The sequence below is a fragment of the Ctenopharyngodon idella genome, chromosome 4 (assembly GCF_019924925.1).
Source record: "Ctenopharyngodon idella isolate HZGC_01 chromosome 4, HZGC01, whole genome shotgun sequence".
Taxonomy (NCBI): domain Eukaryota; kingdom Metazoa; phylum Chordata; class Actinopteri; order Cypriniformes; family Xenocyprididae; genus Ctenopharyngodon; species Ctenopharyngodon idella.
In genome coordinates this window covers 12,561,663-12,581,264 of record NC_067223.1, presented here as the reverse complement: position 1 = coordinate 12,581,264, position 19,602 = coordinate 12,561,663, and the positions used below count along the sequence as shown (strand labels likewise).

Sequence of the window (19,602 nt, the reverse complement as noted above, 5' to 3'; positions counted from 1 at the left end):
TTTTGCATTTCAATGCTGAGATTATGTTAGGCTACATACTGCAGGGCTACTTACCCCCAAATAACCCCAAAAGTGCATTACTGTTAGGGCCTGTAGCTGAGATTGGGGAAAAAACTATTTTGATGACAAAATGTTACTCTAATTCCAATGGCATTATCATGATCTAACACAATATTTACACTGTGCACCACAAGATGGCACCAACTCTCTTTAGTGTACATGTGTCAATATATCTGTGCCCAAATCAAGCTTTTTAATCATGCTTATGAAATAAAGAGCTACAGTAAAGGTACTATCTTTGGATATAGACAGTGTACATACTATATGTTCAATCATTATTTGTTCAAACTAGACAACCTGCATCTGTTTTGGATAAAATTATGAAGAAAAAAAAAAACCTAGGCAGCTGACTTGTTGCCTCGCTGCCTTATCAGGCAATGACTTGTAAGGCAGCGTTTGTGCATGAAGGCACCTCATGAAACTGATTTCAGACAGACTTCTGAGACAGCGTAACAGTTTAATGATGTAGAGCAAAGTAGAGCGAGCTTTGGTGAGAACTAAAAGATTTAATCACTACAGTAGTAATTTCTCGCTAGAAATGACATCAAAAATGGAAAATGTTGGTCAAAAACGTACATTTACACACAAACTGACCAGCAAGCGCAACTTTCAGACGCCATCTTTATTTTTATAGCTCAGCTGTCATGAATGGAAAGCACAGGATTGTGGGATATCATAGGCAGCGAAGGATACATCTATGCTGCCTTCAGAAATCGATCAGATGAAGGTATCTCAGAAAACAGGGAGTGAAGTTAACACTGGATTCGGACGTGCCTTGATGCCTTCCTACCTTGAAATGTGTCCTCCAAAGGCTGCATTTTCCAATTTTCGGATGCATCCTATGTCTCTTCAATCAAACACACCTGATTCGGATCATCAGCTCATTAGCAGAGACTCCAAGACCTGAAATGGGTGTGTCAGACAAAGGAGACATGCAAAATATACACTGTTGGGGGGCCTCCAGGAACGTGGTTGGGAACCACTGCTTTATACAACACTGCACCCTACCATTTCAGGACGTAGTGAGTGTTATTTACATCTGTATAAGAGATGCAAGAGACGCGCATTTAGGACTGCACATTAGCTTGAAAAATACGTTGGTTTTTTTCATGATTCGAGCGTTTAGAAACAAAATTGTGAATGACACCACATGTGCACATGTACTCTGTGCCAAATGTGTACATGCAATACATGTCTTTTCCTTGAACAAGACCCTCTTCTCCATATTGGTGGCATACTGGATTCTGAGTCGGACCAGCAATCAATGAAATTAGAACATTGCAGTTCCATATCCTTTTCCCATGTGCTTACTGATTGTCACAAACACACATGGCCAAGTCAGTTTTTTTAATATATGAAAAACTGAAGGAATTGAAAGACTTTTGTCTGCCAAATTAAATGTGGTCCAACCAACATGTAGTAAGTCTTCTAAATTAACAGATGTCAAAGCGTTTACATTTGTACATTTGAAAATTGCATTAAAAAAAAAAAATAATTGAAACCAAAATTAATACAAATAGTTCATATCTAAGAATCCGGCACGTTTAAGCTAGATATTTCAAAGATTATTGATTTTCTTTATAATGGATACTCTTGTATATCATTGGCTCAGTGTTAATTGCGACTGAGAATTACATTATTTTAATGCACTGCTTCTATGCTTACTTAAGATAACATTTGTACACTCTTGGCAGCTTAACTAGGTCAACGCAGAAACAACACAGATACGCATGGGATTTAACCACCTGTTTATCACCTTTTGGAAGATTTTTGTGATTGCATAGTTTTATAAAGGGGGTGAGGATCAGGAAGCATTCATACTGAATCTAATACAAGTGAGGTATGGCATCTTTAACACTGCTAACATTTCAATATTTGTGTTATACATCTCTATAAATGAACCTCTATTATTTTCGGACAGCCATGGCAGTCTTTTATGATCTTCGGCTGATGTCTCTGCTTGTGCTGATGCTGGCGTCTCAGCTGGACTTTGCTAGTGCTGTTCGGGTGTTTGGCTTACATGCCAGGGACCTCACCGGTGATGCTTTTGGAAACTTCCCCGATCCATACGTCAAGGTCTGGTGTGGCTCTACTTTTGGGGGACAGACAGAATATCACAAGGATAACATGCATCCTACATGGTCTGCAGTGTTCAACTTTGCAAACTGCAATCCATATGAAACCCTGAAGCTGGAGGTGTGGGATAAAGACCTGAATTTTGATGATCACTTGGGCACATGTTACAGACAGGTGGAATTTGGGACTTTCGCCGTTACTTGTCATCTGAGCAAAGGAACTCTGTATTACAAGTATGAGTTGATACAATAAATCTGTTCCAAACAGCTTTGAAACAAACCTCAACTGGAACCACCTTGATAGGAATAAAGTTGAACAATATGCACTAACACTTTACAATAAGGTTTTACTACTTTAGCTAACATGAACTAAGAATGAACAATACTTCTACAGCATTTATTAATCTTAGTTAATGTTAATTTCACCATTTACTAATAATTTAGTTAATGCACTGTGAACTAACATGAACAAACAATGAACAGTTGGATTTTTATTAACTAACATTAACAAGGATTAATAAATACTGTAACAAATGTATTGCTCCTTGTTAGTTCATGTTAGTTAATACATTTACTAATGTTAAAAATGAGACCTTATTGTAAAGTGTTACCCAATATGCAATATAACATGTATGTTTTGCATTGATATATGTTCATTAAAATCTACTGCTAACATACTTTTCTTCTGGAATAAAAATGCTTTTACTAACAACAACAAAATACTTATGAAAGTCATAAATCAAGGTTGTCTCTGCTTCTCAGTTCACTCTGAATCTAGTTTTAAAATGTTTACACTTCATTACATGGTGGTACCATATAGCCATGCTTCTCACAGATTGTCGCAAGTGATAAATTCCCCATTAAACGGCACATCACGCCACATAACTCGTAAACGTGAGTATTTTACACTAGTTTTTAAGCTACAGAAAGTGTAACATAAAACGTACAACATGTAGCCTAGTAACTGATAAGCCAGTTACAGTAAAAGGTCTTTTGCTCCTTGGATGATTTTTTTCTTCTGTGGAATACTAAGTGAATAATGCCTGGAATTACCAAGCTGTAAATCGGCAATAAAACAAACAAATAAAATAAAATATTGAACGAATCATTCATCGCTCATGAAACTTTCAATGAATCGATTGATCCAGTTCATTTCCAGTGATTTCAGCTCTCTCCTCCAATATAAAACAGGCAGCGACTTTACATGATGATGAATATAATGTGGAAACATCACAAAAGCAAAACAAAGACATATTATGACATTGGTGATGGCATATGTATAATTTACTAAAAATAATATTCTTTTTTTATTATTATTTAAAAATAATATTCTTGGAGTAGCTGTTGACCTATGTCCAAGATGACTGTGTCACCAGAACAATGCTTTAAAGGTTTGTGCATTGTATTGTACAGTATAGCCTATGATATGATTGTTATTATTAACACAAAACGCATCACTCGTATTGTTTTGAACGGGAGAAAGTGCAACGCGCAATATGGCGGAATAAGTCCCGCCTTCTAAAATAAGAACCAATCGCTGATTGGTAAAGTCATCGCGTCACTACAGGGGCCGTTGGAAGCCAGACGCGCGCCTCCGAAATGAGACGCAAGAGAGGCGCATTTAGGACTGCACATTAGCTTGAAAAATACGTTGTTTCGAAATCTCAGAATGTTTTTCCTGCTGACCTTCAATGATTTAATTCCACCATACCAATAAGAAAAAATGACTTTAGATTAGATTTAGAAATAAGAGTGTTGAACTTCCTTCTCCTGTATCCTATTCTTCTTTGATTCAAAATGGCAGCACAGTTGCGCCCTCTACGATACTGATGTAAATATGCTTTTCCTTCAGCCTGAGGCTTATTCATTTCACTTTTGGTGTGAAAGGGCCTTAACCAGTGTTGGGGAAAGTTACTTTTAAAAGTAATGCATTACAATATTGCGTTACTCCCTAATAATACACCTGTATTTTTATTAATAACATTAAGATAAATAAATGTATTGCTCATTGTTAGTTCATGTTAATATATTAACAAATGAGACCTTATTGTAAAGTGTTACCCAATGTTCATTAACCCCTTAATAGTCAAAGATCGTAGATGGCCCCAGTTTTTCTGTTCTTTATAAGGACACTTTTATATGTCATTGACCCAGTGCCGTAGTTTTTCATCAGGATGTAGCAGAAATCAGACCTGACAGAACAAACAAATCCAGTTGTCCAGTAAACATTTTCATTTTCATTTATATACACACCCAAACACAAAAATAGATGCATCAATTAAAAACACAAAGAAACCTGCTCCACAAGATATCATCACACTTATCAAGTCACAGTCATGGGATCAAATAATGTGTTGAGAAAAAGATGTCAAGAATTGGGGTAACGTCACTACAGTTTAATCGTTACTCTAGACTTAGAAGGGCAAAGAATAGAGTTGTAGGATACAGAATTTCACACAGCATTTATTTTCAGATGTATGCTGCACATTTCGGTAAATGAGATGGTCCTCTAGCATGTCTCGGGAAAAATGTTCTAAAATCGGCACATACTTCATTTGTGTGTTTAACTCATTAATGAGAGTTGCATATATTCTATTTAATCTAAATGCTTGTAAATGACTAGGAGAATTACTTATATCTTATACTGTGTAGTTTATTTTATTTATAAATCCCAATGTGTGCGTGGCAAGGCGCAGTTGTATTTTGTGTTACATAGCCTATGTTTATTAATTTATGACGGATTGGAGATGTTTTTTTTTCCTTTGTGTTACACATGCTTTCAATGGTTTTCAAAAAGTGGTGGTGACTAAATCGACTTTTGTCTCAAAACTTTAAGAACCAGTTTTCACCATTTTTTTAGGCTACATTTAATCTTAATGTTGCAGATTAATCACTTGTGAATTGTACAGCAAACATTTATATATACTGAATTAAAGGAATTTGTTTATTTAAAATGGATTTAGTTTTTTAATGCAAGCAGGATATTAGTGTCTAAAATTCAAGTTATAATGAGTGTAACAAGCAAGCAAGTAAACACTTCACACACATTCAGAGGAACGACTTAATGAAACTAACTTTAATGTTTTTTATGACTGAACAGGAGAATATAAAATGAAATCATCTCAGATCACCATAATAACTGATCAACATTCACAAACTGATACAAACACATCATGCTCTTAACGATTACTTCTTATCAGGATGAGCAGAACCTGTTTGAGGAGCTCAGAGATGAATCCTGACCACACAAATAATTCCAATAATTCAACAAACATGCTTATCATTTTTATACAAACCCAAACACAAAAATAGACACATCAATACAATAAAAAACAAAGAAACCTGCCCCACAAGTTATCCCGGTTATCATCCGTGCAAGTGATGTTACTGGTGAAGCACACTCTTAAAAATGAAGGTTCCAAAAGGGTCTTTTTGTAGCAATGCCATAAAAGAACCATTTTGGTTCCCAAAAGAACCTTTCAATGAAAAGTTGGAGTGTCACACTTATTGTGAAGAGGGAAATCCACACAGCACAAACATTTCATTTTCATTTTTATACATATAATACATATATAGTATTCTGGGTTCTGGCCAAATTCCGAGCTCGGTGCCTTCCTTTCAGACAGCATGCCAAACATTCATACTCTTTACTCTATCCGATCATAGTGTGAACTCATGAAAGTATAGGGAAGTATTTGATTTTGGATGCAACAATGCATACAGAAAATTTGCATACAGTACTCTGCGCTGTTTACTGTATACTGAAGAAGCACAAAAAGTATGGTAGTTTAAAGTCATATATTACTGGTATAGTGGCATAATTCTGTAATATGTAGATAAACATAAATTAATAATTAAGTAAAAATTAAGCTTGCATCATATTTCTTATTTTAATTTGTTCCCTAAACAACAGATTAAAAAATTAAAGAACAAACTGTTGACAGCTTTTGTTCTACAGCAGAACTATTCTCCTCTTAATTCTGCTTAATGGAAGTACATGAGGAAATATCTTAGCCAACAATGGGCTGATCAGCCAGATGGCTGTGTATCTCAAAAGGACAAAAACTCATGACTGTACCACATCAGAAAGCCATACAGATGGTCTGAAAACAGCACAGAGGAATACCACAAAGCAATAAGCAGCTGAGAAATACAAATGCTATTAGGGTACATTTACACGACAACTATATACTAAAAACAGAAATATTTTCCTTTGGTTTTTTCACATACAGACATCACCATTGTAAAAACGATCCCAGTTCACACAAATCTGTGAAAACGACTTAAAATGGTGTACTATGCATGCCAGGCCAGTAGTTGGCGATATAGACTGATGCCTATAGACTGAACTGAACGTAATACACATGCACACAACGTCACCGTTTTTAAAATTTTTTTTAGTTTACATGGAGACGATAATGGTATCATTTTCAAAAACGTGCACTTTGAAACCCGTTTTCAAAAGTTTGCGTTTTCAGGCCCCCAAAATGCCATTGATGTGTAAATGAACCATTTTTAAGTTTTCCATTTTCAGTTGAAAACTGTCGTGTAAATAGGCCCTTAGAAAACTAAGACCACCAAAACATACACTGAATGTGTAAAAAATGATAAACTCTATTTGAAAAACATCAAAAATAGTTATTCATTTATAAATCTTTTTAAAATGACTCATTTTAATCATGCTTAAAACATATTTTGGCCTTATTCTTGACAAAGAACTATCACAGAGTAAAAAAATTAAATTTAAATTAATAATAAGTATTATTAATGTTATTAAAATAATTGTAAAATAAAATATTTTATTATACTGGCAGAATCTGGCTTTATGTGTAAAGATTTTGAATAATACCTTGGAATGTATATTTGGCAACTCTTGTTAAACTATTATTAAAAAAATGCCATTATAATTTGTAGTACAAGGAATCGAAAATGGTATTTAATCAGACCTGGACCAAATGTGTGAACAGATAAACTGAGAAGTCAAGAAATCACATCTTTAGACACTCCTCTGAACCATCCAGATTCTCTTTCAACTTGAGGTAAAGTTTTCCTAGTTTCCTTACAAAATAAAAATGTTTTCATTATGTTTAGAATACTATTTTGAAATGTCTTTCTGACTACTAAATCTGATCAAGTTTCTTGTCCTTTATACACTGAATTTGCTAAATTTGCTCTTTTAGCAAATTACTGCTTCTGTCTTATCAAATAAAGACCTAAATCACAAAAACAAAAATGAAATAATGGCATAAAAGCAGTAAGATGTATGTCATAACAAAAATGTTTTTTCTAATGTGAACATTCAGGGAAAATACCATTTTATCATTTTGCAAATGTAGGAACGTATAACTTTTGAATGTTCTCCAAACATTCTGAAACAAGTAGTAACATTTTTAAAAAATGTTAGACGAATGTCCAACTAAAATGTTTCCAGGAAAATAAAAGAAAGAAAGAAAACGTTCCATGAACGATTTATGCTAACATTTTGAGAACATTAATAAAGACCAGATAACTTTGAACGCACATTTTATTAACATTACTTGATGTTAAAGCTTGTTAATATTTTTGAGAATGTTCCCTGTTTGCAGAGATTAAACTTCTGTTTCTTGCTTATTTTAACACATGGACTGTGTTCACATTTCAATATTTGTGTGAATTAAATCTTCATTGTAATTTATTTATTTATTTCTTCTGAAAGCCATGGTAGTCTTTTATGATCTTCGGCTGATGTCTCTGGCTGTGCTGATGCTGGCGTCTCAGCTGGACTTTGCCAGCGCTGCTGTTCGTGTGTCTTCACTGTATGGCAGAGGCCTCAACGGTGACCCTTTTGGAAATGCCCCCGACCCATACGTCAGGGTCTGGTGTGGACCACAAGGCGCTGCTGTGCTGACTTTTGCGGGGCAGACAGAATACCTCAACAATAACGCTTATCCTTATTGGTCTGCAGAGTTCAACTTCCCAAAATGCAAAGCCAACGACAAACTGAAGATAGAGGTGTGGGACAGAGATGAGGTATATGATGACCTCTTGGGCACGTTTTACCAAACACTGCAAAACGGAGTGTCCAGTCCTACCTATTTTCTGAGCACAGGAACTCTGACTTTCAACCTTGAAGTGAAATAAATCTCTCAGCACTTTAAGCTACTGTGAGACAAACCTTACCATTATAAAATGCTCAATAGTAATAATCATTGATTGACATGTTTAACAAAATCTACCCACTGCTGATTTTGCATATGATATGCTTAAAAAAATACTAATAAAAGTCATGAATCAAAGTTATCTCTGCACTTAATTATATGGAGGGAATACATTTTATCAGGCTCTTCTGAGAAAACTGATCTAAATCTGTCAAATACCTATGGTTTGTCAATACTTTAGACTTCAACTGTGGTAAACTGATTCACAATCACCTAGTAGTGTACATCAAATGTACAACATGTAGCTACTAAATAAGTCAGCTAGTAGGCCTTTTGGCTAGAGAGGAAAAAACAGATGACTTTCTTCTTCTGAACAATAAAGGTGAAGTGAATGATGCCTGGAATGGTCAAGCTTCAAAACGATCAAAAACATCATTAAAAGCAGTCAAAATGACTTGTATAGTGTGTGTGTGTGTGTGTGTGTGTGTGTGTGTGAGAGAGAGAGAGAGAGAGAGAGAGAGAGAGAGGAACAGTCCTACTTTCATTTTAGCTAACCTTGGCACGTTCATTAGAATAATGACTGTTGAGAAAGAATCGTTCATCATTCATGAATCTTTTCAATGAATCGATTGATCCAGTTCAGTTCACACAAACGGTCTGAATGATCCGTTCAAGATTCAAACCTCAACGGTTAACAGCTCTCTGAGGATCACCAGTGAATAACGACTTTGATTTCTGTCTGTTTGTCACGTAAAGCTATCATATGCTTCATAAAACTTTAATATAGCGGACGAATCGTATTCATATCGAATCACTTTTATGATAGATATTTATTATGTTTTTCGTCATTGTGGAGCGTGACCGCGACCAGTCATCATTCACGTCCATTACATTAAAAACAACCAAGATATTCTTCGGAAATTCCTTGTTTTCCACAGAAGAAAGTCATACGGATTTCGACATGAGGGTGAGTAAATGAGGACGAGGTTTTAATTTTGGGATAAACTGCATTTCATTGCTGAGATTTTGCTGCAGGGTTAGGCTACTTACCCCAAAATAACCTCAACTCTATCCATTACTGATAGAGCCCATTACTGAGATAAAAAGAGACTATTCTAAAGACAAACGTTTGTCTAATTACAATGACATTATCATTATCTATTAAAATTCATTTACACTGCACCACAAGATGGCACCAACTCCCTTTAGTGATCACGTGTCAATATATCTGGGCCCAAATCAAGGTTTTTAATCATGCTTATTAAATAAAGAGCTACAGTACCCATGCTTTAAAGGATTAGTTCACTTCAGAATTAAAATTTCCTGATAATTTACTCCATGTCATCCAAAATATTTATGTCTTTCTTTCTTCAGTCAAAAAAAAAAAAATTAAGGTTTTTGAGAAAACAGGATTTTTCTCCATATAGTATATATTACTGGGGTACAGGTTGAACAGGTTGAAGGTCCAAATTGCAGTTTCAATGCAGCTTCAAAGGGCTCTACATGATCCCAGCCGAGGAATAAGGGTCTTATCTAGTGAAACGATCGGTCATTTTCTAAAAATAAAATAAAATTCTACTTTTTAACCACAAATGCTTATCTTGCACTAGCTCTGTGATGCGTCACGCACACGCATTTCGTAATCATGTTGGAAAGGTCACGGGTGACGTAGGTGAAAGTACACCGTTAGGGCGAAAAACTCCATCTAATTATTCCTCCAACTTCAAAATCGTTCGACATCGTTGTTTTACCTTTTTTGTAAATGTCGTTTGAATTAGTCTTTGCACATTTGCTTTGTAGACACTGGATCGGTACTTCCGCCTACGTCATGCGTGACCTTTCCAACGTGATTGCGTAATGCGTGGTGCATCGCAGAGCAGTGCAAGACGAGCATTTGTGGTTAAAAAGTGTATACTTTTTCTTTTTTTTTTAGAAAATGGCCAATCGTTTTGCTAGATAAGACCCTTATTCCTCGTCTGGGATCGTGTAGAGCCCTTTAAAGCTGCATTGCAATTTGGACCTTCAACCCGTTGTACCCTAGTGAAGTCCACTATGCGGAAAAAAAAATCCTGGAATGTTTCCCTCAAAAACCTCAAAATTTATTTTTGACTGAAGAAAGAAAGACATAAACATCTTGGATGACATGGGGGTGAGTAAATTATAAGTAAATTTTAATTCTAAAGTCAACTAATCCTTTAAACGTACTACCTCTGGATGCAGACAGTGTACAGGGTCATACACACAAAAACAAAACACCATCAGTGATCAGGGGAACATACATCACACTAAAATAACGCAAAAACATTAAATAACATGAAATGTAGGCTAATGCATTACTTTTTTTTTTTTTTATGTTGAATTGTATGGTAATTCATAGTTTTTACTTGCAAAAACATGACTGTATTTTAAAGAAAAATTACATTTAATTCAATGTTAAACCATTTTCAGCTTTTTTCAGTGTATGCCATGGTCACTTACATTTAACCAATTCATTTTTTTCTGTAGAAATTACACGTTTACAATGTATATATTTCATACAAAACAATACATTTATACTCTCTGGTACATTTTAGAACGTATTGAGTGTTATTTGTGCCCGCCTTTAATATGTCATAAACTGTATGTCCATCACTAAATCTTAATCTGGCCCTGATCCTCTATGATAAAGCTGTAAATGACACCACATGTGCACATGCACTCTGTGCCCTGTCCTTCCAAATGTCTACGTGCACTACATGTCTTTTTTCATTGAGCAAGACTCATTATTGGCTCCTGCGTCAGCATCACGCATGTGTTAATGCAGCCTCTGCCAATACTGAGCCCGCGTTCTGACGTAGAACCTGAAAGAGCTGGACGTAAATGGCGTAAGAATATAGTCGTTATTTTTGTTACGTTTTTTCACACAAAAAGTATTCTTGTTGCTTCATAAACCACTGTTGAACCACTGCGGTCACGTCGACTGTTTTAACCATGTCTTTCGTACCTTTCTGGAACTTGAAAGTGGTGGTTAAATTGCTGTCTATTAGGAGTCAGGGAGCTCTCGGATTTCATCAAAAAAATCTTCATTTGTGTTCTGAAGATAAACGAAGGTCTTACGGGTGTGGAACGACATGAGGGTGAGTAATTAATGACAGAAATTTCATTTATGGATGAACTAACCATTTAACACAGTTAAAGTAACTTGCCCCAAATCTAACTTACTAACTATGCTTATCAAACATGATAAAGAGCTACAAATGCTTTAAGAGAATGTACTAACTCTGCTTCTGTACTTCATGTACTAACATGTACTCTGTGTCCCGTCCTTGAGCAAGACTGTCTTCTGCATCTGATGTTGGACTTTGAGTTGGACCAGGTCCATATCAATTTGCCATGTGCTTTCGAAAATGTCCACAGCTCAGGAACAGAAAAAGACAAATGCCCTGACAAAGTAAATTGAATAAAAAATGATTTTTTATATGTATATATATATATATATATATATGAAATACTATGGAGCCCTGCACATGACACGCAAGGGGAAAAAAGTAAATTGTGCGCACAATTTACTAATTCGTTCCCTCGATTTGCTAAATTGTGTGCATGATTTATAAAAATACAAGTGAATGAATTTTGCCTACTTTTTTTGTTCCTGCATGGCATGCCCTGGCTCTGTAATAGACAAATCAGCTGGACAAAATATAATTTGCTCTTGTTTGACTTTGCTTACTACCTACAATTGTTACAGTTTTTTTACAGTTTAAATAAACACCTTAAATGGCGTAAAACATGAAGACATATGTCATGGCTCTAAAGATGATGTTAAAATTAGTAAACCAAAGCACTAGGGTTTGCATGGAGACATGATTCTGTTTTTGACAATCTTAAATGTTTGAATTTTTCTGTATTTTTTTTTAGAGTTTTACATTGGAGGTAGAAAAAACAAAACAAAATTGTTTTCTGCTCATGATGCTTATGAAAAACAGAACAGTGAATGATTAAAATAGTTTTTATTCACTTGCTGAACTGACAAATTTAAATTTGCTAACTTGTTACGTTACCACGTAAAAACGTTATATCAGCAAATCTGATAACAGATACTCATGGGATTTTAACCACCTGTTAATCACCAAATGAAAGGATTTTACGATTGCATTATAAATGAGGCTAGGATCAAAAAACATGCACACGACACCTGATACAAGTTTTATCACTACATCACACCTTTAGACATTATTTCTGCATTTTGATATTAGTGTGTATTAAACTTTTATAACTGAACATCTGTTCTTTCTGACAGCCATGGCAGTCTTTAATGATCTCTGGCCGTGCTGATGGTGGCGTCTCAGCTGGACTTTGCCAGCGCTGCTGTTCGCGTGTTTGGATTTCGTGCCAGGGACCTCACCAGTGATCCTCTTGGAAACAAACCCGATCCATACGTCAAGGTCTGGTGTGGCTCTACTTTTGGGGGACAGACAGAATATCACAAGGATACTGCTAAAACATGGTCTGTAGAGTTCAACTTCCAAAACTGCAAATGTGGTGAAAACTTGAAGCTGGAGGTGTGGGACAAAGACATGACATTTGATGATCTTTTGGGCACATGTACCAAACTGGTACATAATATGGGTCTTTCACCGTTACTTGTTATCTGAACAAAGGAACCCTATTTTACAGGTATGAAGCGAAATAAACCTGTTTTAAATCAGCAGTTAGTAAAGCTACTTTGAGACAAAAATTCTGTGCCTGATAACAATAAAGTTGAACATTATTCACTACTCACTCTGTGTTTTGCATTGACTGATTGAAATAGACTATATTCATTTACTTTTTAATAAAATGCGTTTAATCTGTTTACTAAAAAACATAACAAAGTGCATTCACAATAAAATATTAATAAAGCCATAAACCAAAAAAACTACATTCAGTGTGAATTTGAGAAGCAGAGGCAACTAATGCTTGAGACTTCAGTCGGGGTTGATTCACAATTACCTCTCATTCTCAAATATTTGTGCCATATTAGCCACGCTCCTCTTCCTGCACATGGATTTATTTCCCACTTGCAGCAAGTGATAAATTCCCTCATTAAAGTGCAAATCACACATTTTATACTTGTAAATATTAGCATTTTGCAATTGTATTTATGCTACAGAACAGGTACCTAAATGATAAACCAACTACTAACTAGAAGGTCTCTGTTGCTTCCTCGATTGCTTCTAAAGAGAAAAAAAAGATTGTCAGTGCGTAGTACATATATTCTTTACATATATTCAAGATGAGGTGCAATGGTCAGTATAAGAAAGCAGATATTGTCCAGAGTACTACTGAAACTGATATCAGTAGTAATAAAGTACAACAGCACTGAACACTATGTTTTGTTTTGATGCTATATGTTCATTAAAATCTACCCTCTGCTGACATTGCTTTTTAACAAAATGTTTGTCTATTTGCTGAAATAAAAAGTAGGCTATCTGTGCACTCACAATACATACTAGTGTCCACAATTTAGCCTTGGATAGAAAATAAAACTTACGAGTGAGAATCACAGTGCAGTGAAAGGTGGATGATGAAAGATCATTACTCCAGTCTTCACATGATCCTTCATAAATCATTCTATGCTGAACAAATGTTTGGTACATGAGAGCTATGCACTTAATTCCAATTAAATTATCAATTATAGTTATTCACAAAGTGCACCACAAGAGGGCACCGACTCCCTACTGTCTTGTGTCAAAGATTTCAAGTGGTACTCACTGCAGAGTCTATAATGCCCACTCCTCCTCTCTGGACGTCCAGTGGGGTGGAGGGATAGAGTTGTGGGTAGGGTTAGGGTGTGGTTGTACATTAGCTCCTCCTTGCTGGACGTCTAGCGAGGGGGAGCTAACGTAAGCTCCACCCATTTGCTCTGCAGTGAGCACCTTCTCAAAGATTTAGGCAGGTATTAACATACAGACACAGTTACAGTTTTTCTCATTTGCTTTGGTACATTTTTACAGTTCTGTTAACTGTAAGTGCAAATGTCCAACTGTTTGCTAGAACATCAGAACTCTAATGTATCTCTGCAAAATGTAGTTACTCACTAAAAACACCTAGTTCCCTTTCGAAAGGGAACTCAACTCTGCGTTTACCGCTATGGGGAACCGTCACTTGTGACAGGTGTCCGAATGCCAAAGAATCACACCACTCCAATCCTATTGGCCGGCGACGGCCTATGATGTCATCATAGCGCGAACCCGGAAGTAGCGCGAACCTGTGCGTTTTCTGTTTGGACGAGGAGCACGCGCGGACAGTGCTTGAGGGCGCTGTCTGCGCTAACTGTGAGCGTCTTCCCACGAAGACGCTCTGTTCTCGTCTGGCACCTTTGCCCAGTGGTTCCGGCCCTGCTCGTGCTGAGGCAGAGCGGCGGCTGAAATTATGGGGCTCACAGGTGGAGCTCGCTGAGGAATTTGAGAAGGGTATAAACCTGTCTCAAACCGAAGCGGCTGACGGGGATGCGCTCCTGGATGATGATAACGTTTTGTCTTTGACATAATCGGATCCAGGAGCGAGTGCTCTTCTAGCGGCAAGCCCCAGAGAGCAGGAGATGGCCGTGGAGGAAGAAGCGGGTGAGCCCGCGGCTCCCTCCAGGCCACCCTGCCCGGCGTATGCAGAGTTATTGGAGGTTATGGAGCGCGCTTCGGGCGGGCTGCAGCTGCCTTGGGAGCACGTCAGGAAAGAGACCGTGCGCGGCAGGCTTGACGAACGGTTTCTTTCGGACCATAACCCAATAACTCCGGTGAGCCTTCCATTCCTTCCAGATCTACACGTTGAGATCGAGAGGGCATGGAAGAACCCGTACTCGGCTTGGATCCATCGACATCAGCGGGCTAGTTTTGCTGATGTCGAGGGATTGAGCCAGCATGGGTATGTGTCAATGCCCCTTATTGACGAGATGTTTGCGAACTATCTCGCCACAGGGAGTGCACCGACACTCAAGAGCTCCGGTCCTGCCATCCAAACCGTTGAAGGTGACATTACGTTTGAATGGCAGGGCATACGCCGCTGCGGGTCAGGCTGGTGCAGCGTTGCACACGATGGCAGTGCTGCAAGCGTACCAGGCTGATCTGCTTAAGGATCTGGATCAGGGGCAGGGTTTGTCCCCTGAAGCAGTGGAGGAGCTGCGCCGCACCACATATCTTGCTCTGAGGGCCACCAAGCAGACGGCCACCTCGATCGGCAGGTCGATGGCGGCCATGGTGGCCACAGAGCGACATCTGTGGCTGAACTGTGCGGACATCTGGGAGAAGGAGAAGAACTTTCTCCTCGATGCACCGGTCTCGCCTACTGAGCTTTTCGGTACCTCCGTCGAGGCGGTGGTTGAAAAATTCAGGGAGGCGAGGGCGCGCTCCGCAGCATTTAGATCATGCATCCCGCTCAGATCCGAATCTGACGGTAGGGCCCATGATGAATATTTTTCTGAAGGCCCGCCTTCTGGCTTTATAGTGAAAAGTACTTTTAGGCTTAAAAGATGCTCATGCAGGCCGCATTGTGGCCGCTAGATTTTAGCCTCCTGTGTTAGAGTAGCTTCTCAGCTAAATACTGTTAAGTCTAATTTGAGTTTGCACATGTCACTTCAGTTATTTGTGTGCAGGTCGGCCTTTATCGGCCACCTGGCACTGTTAGTTTGTAGTGCTTCATTTTCTCCTCATTTCTGAAGGATTTAAAATGAAGCCCAGGCTTTGCTTGGCCCAGTAGGCCTTAGCTAGCGGCTAGGCTAGAGCTAAGTTTAGGTGTTTGTTTGTTACATCACCCTTATTATTACTATCCCTTGTTAGGTTGTATAGTTCCTAGTTCTGGCCTCCTCCTGAGGGAGTTGTTGGCCGTATGCCCATTTCCCCTTCATTATTATGTAGGTGCTATGGTGAGGTTAACAGCTAAGGTTATAGGCTGTTATTAGCCTTCCTGGTGCTGTTTTTCCAAGGTGGTAGGCCCTTATCTTTGAGGAGATAAGTTATGCAGTGTTGCTAGGCCCCACTTTCTAGAACTTTGCCATGCCTTATAATGCCTTCCCGTGAGCCCCTTGAATTATATTCAAGTTTGAGCTACGATGCTAGTATTTTAGCCTCCGTTCTCAAGGGTTCAGCACAGATCTACAGATCTGTCTGGTGAAAGCATTTATCCTGTTTGGATGGCAAGTATTACAAAGCTATGATAGCAGGCTGTGATTAGCCTCTATCTAAGAACGTGGTGTTTTGTTGTACTCCCCGGCTAGGGTTTGTGTTTCACTGAGTGCATCACCTGTTGGATTGCACACTCAGGTTGAGTGTAGAGAGTCTTATTCTGGTTAGAATTTAAGATGATCTCGGTTAGCTCCCAGTCGATCGTGACCACAGCAGCTGTTTTACATATACTGTAAAGATTGTTGGCTCTTTATTGTTAGCCTCCTTCTAAGTACAGCTTGTACCTCGGGTGCTGTTGGTATATGATCGCGAGTTTGCTCACGTATCTTAGCACTGCCTCAGGCTTATGCTCATGTTGTTTGAGGTGGTAGGCCTTGTAGGCCTCCCTTAGACCATGTTAGCGTATTTATTGTACCATGTAATTTTTGGTACATTGCCTGTTGGAATGTGTTAGCTCTTAGCTCAGGTTGTTGTAGCTAGTTAACCACAATTATTTTGTTGGGTCTAGAGCTGGTCCCCTTTGAGCTTGGTCCCCATTTATGACCACTGGCTGGCGCCACATGTTGCTAAGAGTAGTAGGCCTTGCCAGGCCTCCTTTTCAGTTTTCATGTTGGCACAGTTGGGTTGGTTTCTATATGACTCATCACCATGGATAAGTCATGATTGCCACTAGCTGACGCCACGTGCATACAAGTCATAGGCTTTATAGGCCTCCTGTGTATCATGTTGGAGTTTGGCTAAGTACTCCTCTCAATGTGAGAGTAAAAGGTGCTTTTACTGAGTACATTTTTGAGTGTCTTGCCTCTCAGGGTAAATTCTTGTATTAAACCGCTCTGCTGTTCAGTTTTTATGCATTTACTTCCTTGAGCATGGTCTCCTTTAGCTCTAGTTGAGCTAAGTAGTTACCTTGTTTATAACTTGGTTCTATTTTGCTCCTAGAACTTTAGTGGCCGCTAGCTGCCGCCGCGTGTGACAGGTAGGCCTTCTGGGCCTCCATTAGGAACATACTGGCATGTACCATTTACACTTCTTTACTAAGAAGGGTAAAGGAAATTTTATGCCACTGGCTGGCCAGGGCTCTGGGTGACTTATTAACCTCCTTTGCACTTTGGTTATTTGTCCCAACTGGAGCTTGATAACACTGCCACGAGCTGATGCCACGTGTCTGCTAAGGTTATAGGTCTGCGGGGCCTTCTTTAGCGTGTGATGGCGTATGTTGTACTCCTCTTGCTTTAAAGAGTAAAAGGTTCTTTTACCGAGTACACTGCTCGTTGGATTGTGTTGGATGGACTGTTTTGTGGGCACTCACAGGTACTTAATCACATGGTTGGTCGTGCGCCCAGCATGTTAGGTTTCAGGTGAGTGGCCTTATAGGCCGCCCTTGGAATACCACCATGTGGTTGAGTTTTCTGGAGTGATATGTAGTTCTTTATCTAGAACTTTAGTTATGTTGAAGGCCCCTTTCCGGCCTCCATGACTGTGTGCCTACAGTACGGTCTATCTGTTAGGTGAGCTTCGTACTTCCCTTTGAGTTGTCTGTGTAATTGTGCTTACCTCCCTAAGCTGGTCATTGGTTGTAGACTTCTATGAAGTCTCCCGTTGAGATCAGCCCCAGGCTGGTTTGTGCTCCCCTGTATCAGGGTTTCTGGCGCACAGCCTCCTCAGTGCATTAGTCAGACACTGAGTAGATCCTAGGATGAGCGGATTATACTCCCCTCAATATGAGGGTTTATAGCACTCAGCTGAGTTCTGCTCTCCAGGATGCCCATCTCTGTGCATGGGTTTGAGTTGCTTACTGTTCATTCACAGTCGCTCTTACCTGCTTTCTTTTCTGAAGAATGCGTTATGGAGATTCTGTGTAACAGACAGGGCTGGCCTAAACTAGGTTTGTCCTTCGCCAAATCAGTTCGGCCTCCCTGGTGGCGCTGAGGGTGACTTTGTTCCCCTCTAGTGACTGGCCGGGGTTCCTTTCGGCTACTCATTTCCCTTTAAGGGACCACTTTTCCACAGGAATGCTGGTCCCAGAAGCTTGAGCAGCCTTGGAAGGCTTTCTGCGGAAGGCCTCTTTTAGGCTCAGCTTGGGCTGTTGGCCGTAGGGAATGCTGTCACTGACAGCCTTGCATGACCCGAGGGTGAGTTGCTCCCAGCGTTTCCCTGAAACTGCTGGACGTTTGTCTTGTCATTTGGCATGCACTCTCCTTCAGCATGGCGGAGTGGGTATTTCGTTCCCCATAGTGGTAAACGCAGAGTTGAGTTCCCTTTTGAAAGGGAACGTCTCAGGTTACGTATGTAACCATGGTTCCCTGAGAACAGGGAACGAGACTCTGCGTTGCCTTGCCATGCTTCGGGCTGCCTGCTGAACAGTCCCTCAAGACAAGTAGGTACTGACTGTTTCCCCAGGTGCTCTTTTATACTTCCGGGTTCGCGCGATGATGACGTCATAGGCTGTCGCCGGCCAATAGGATTGGAGTGGTGATTCTTTGGCATTCGGACACCTGTCACGAGTGACGGTTCCCCATAGCGGTAAACGCAGAGTCTCGTTCCCTGTTCTCAGGGAACCATGGTTACATACGTAACCTGAGACGTTTTTGTGTCAGTAAATTGGCCAATGCCACCAAAACAAAAAGTATCTCTTGCAATCAAAATACCATGTACACATTATGTAAAATGTGTAAACAGTAAGAAGGATGTCATGGCTCTAAAGATGCACTAGGGTTTGCATGAAGACATGATTCTGTTTTGGATAAGTTTTCAACAAACTTAAATGATTGAATTTTTTGGATTTTTTCTGCAGTTGCAAAGAGTATTAAATTGGAGGTAGAAAATGAGTTTTCTGCTTATGAAAAACCTGCTTTTGTAGCTGGCTTAGGACAGTGAATTATTAAAATAGTTTTTATATACTAAACAAAATCAGTAAAAATAGGGCATAATGTACTATATTAATTCAACGGAATTTTCCATATATTTTTTTACAGGTGCTTTACCTGTATTTTGAATTTTTTACTTCATTGAGTTGTGTTTTAGGGTAAATGGAAATTACTGTAAAATTACTGCTTATTAATAATAAGCTGCGAGTACTTTTTCTGTTATTTTACAGATTCATTTTTTACGTGCAGTCTTGCTGACTTGTTACAATTTGTTACTTGGAAAAAAGTTGTGTCAGCAATTCTGATAACACATATTCATGGGATT

General features: G+C 38.9%; 1 long non-coding RNA gene across 1 annotated transcript; it reads left to right on the top strand.

Moving 5' to 3' along the window:
* Positions 1–8,823: 8,823 nt before the first annotated feature.
* LOC127511569 (uncharacterized) lies at positions 8,824–12,582 on the top strand. Its single transcript, XR_007930075.1, has 4 exons — positions 8,824–9,239; positions 11,352–11,388; positions 11,587–11,702; positions 12,552–12,582. It is a non-coding gene; the product is annotated as an uncharacterized LOC127511569 (long non-coding RNA).
* The last annotated feature ends 7,020 nt before the right edge of the window (positions 12,583–19,602 follow it).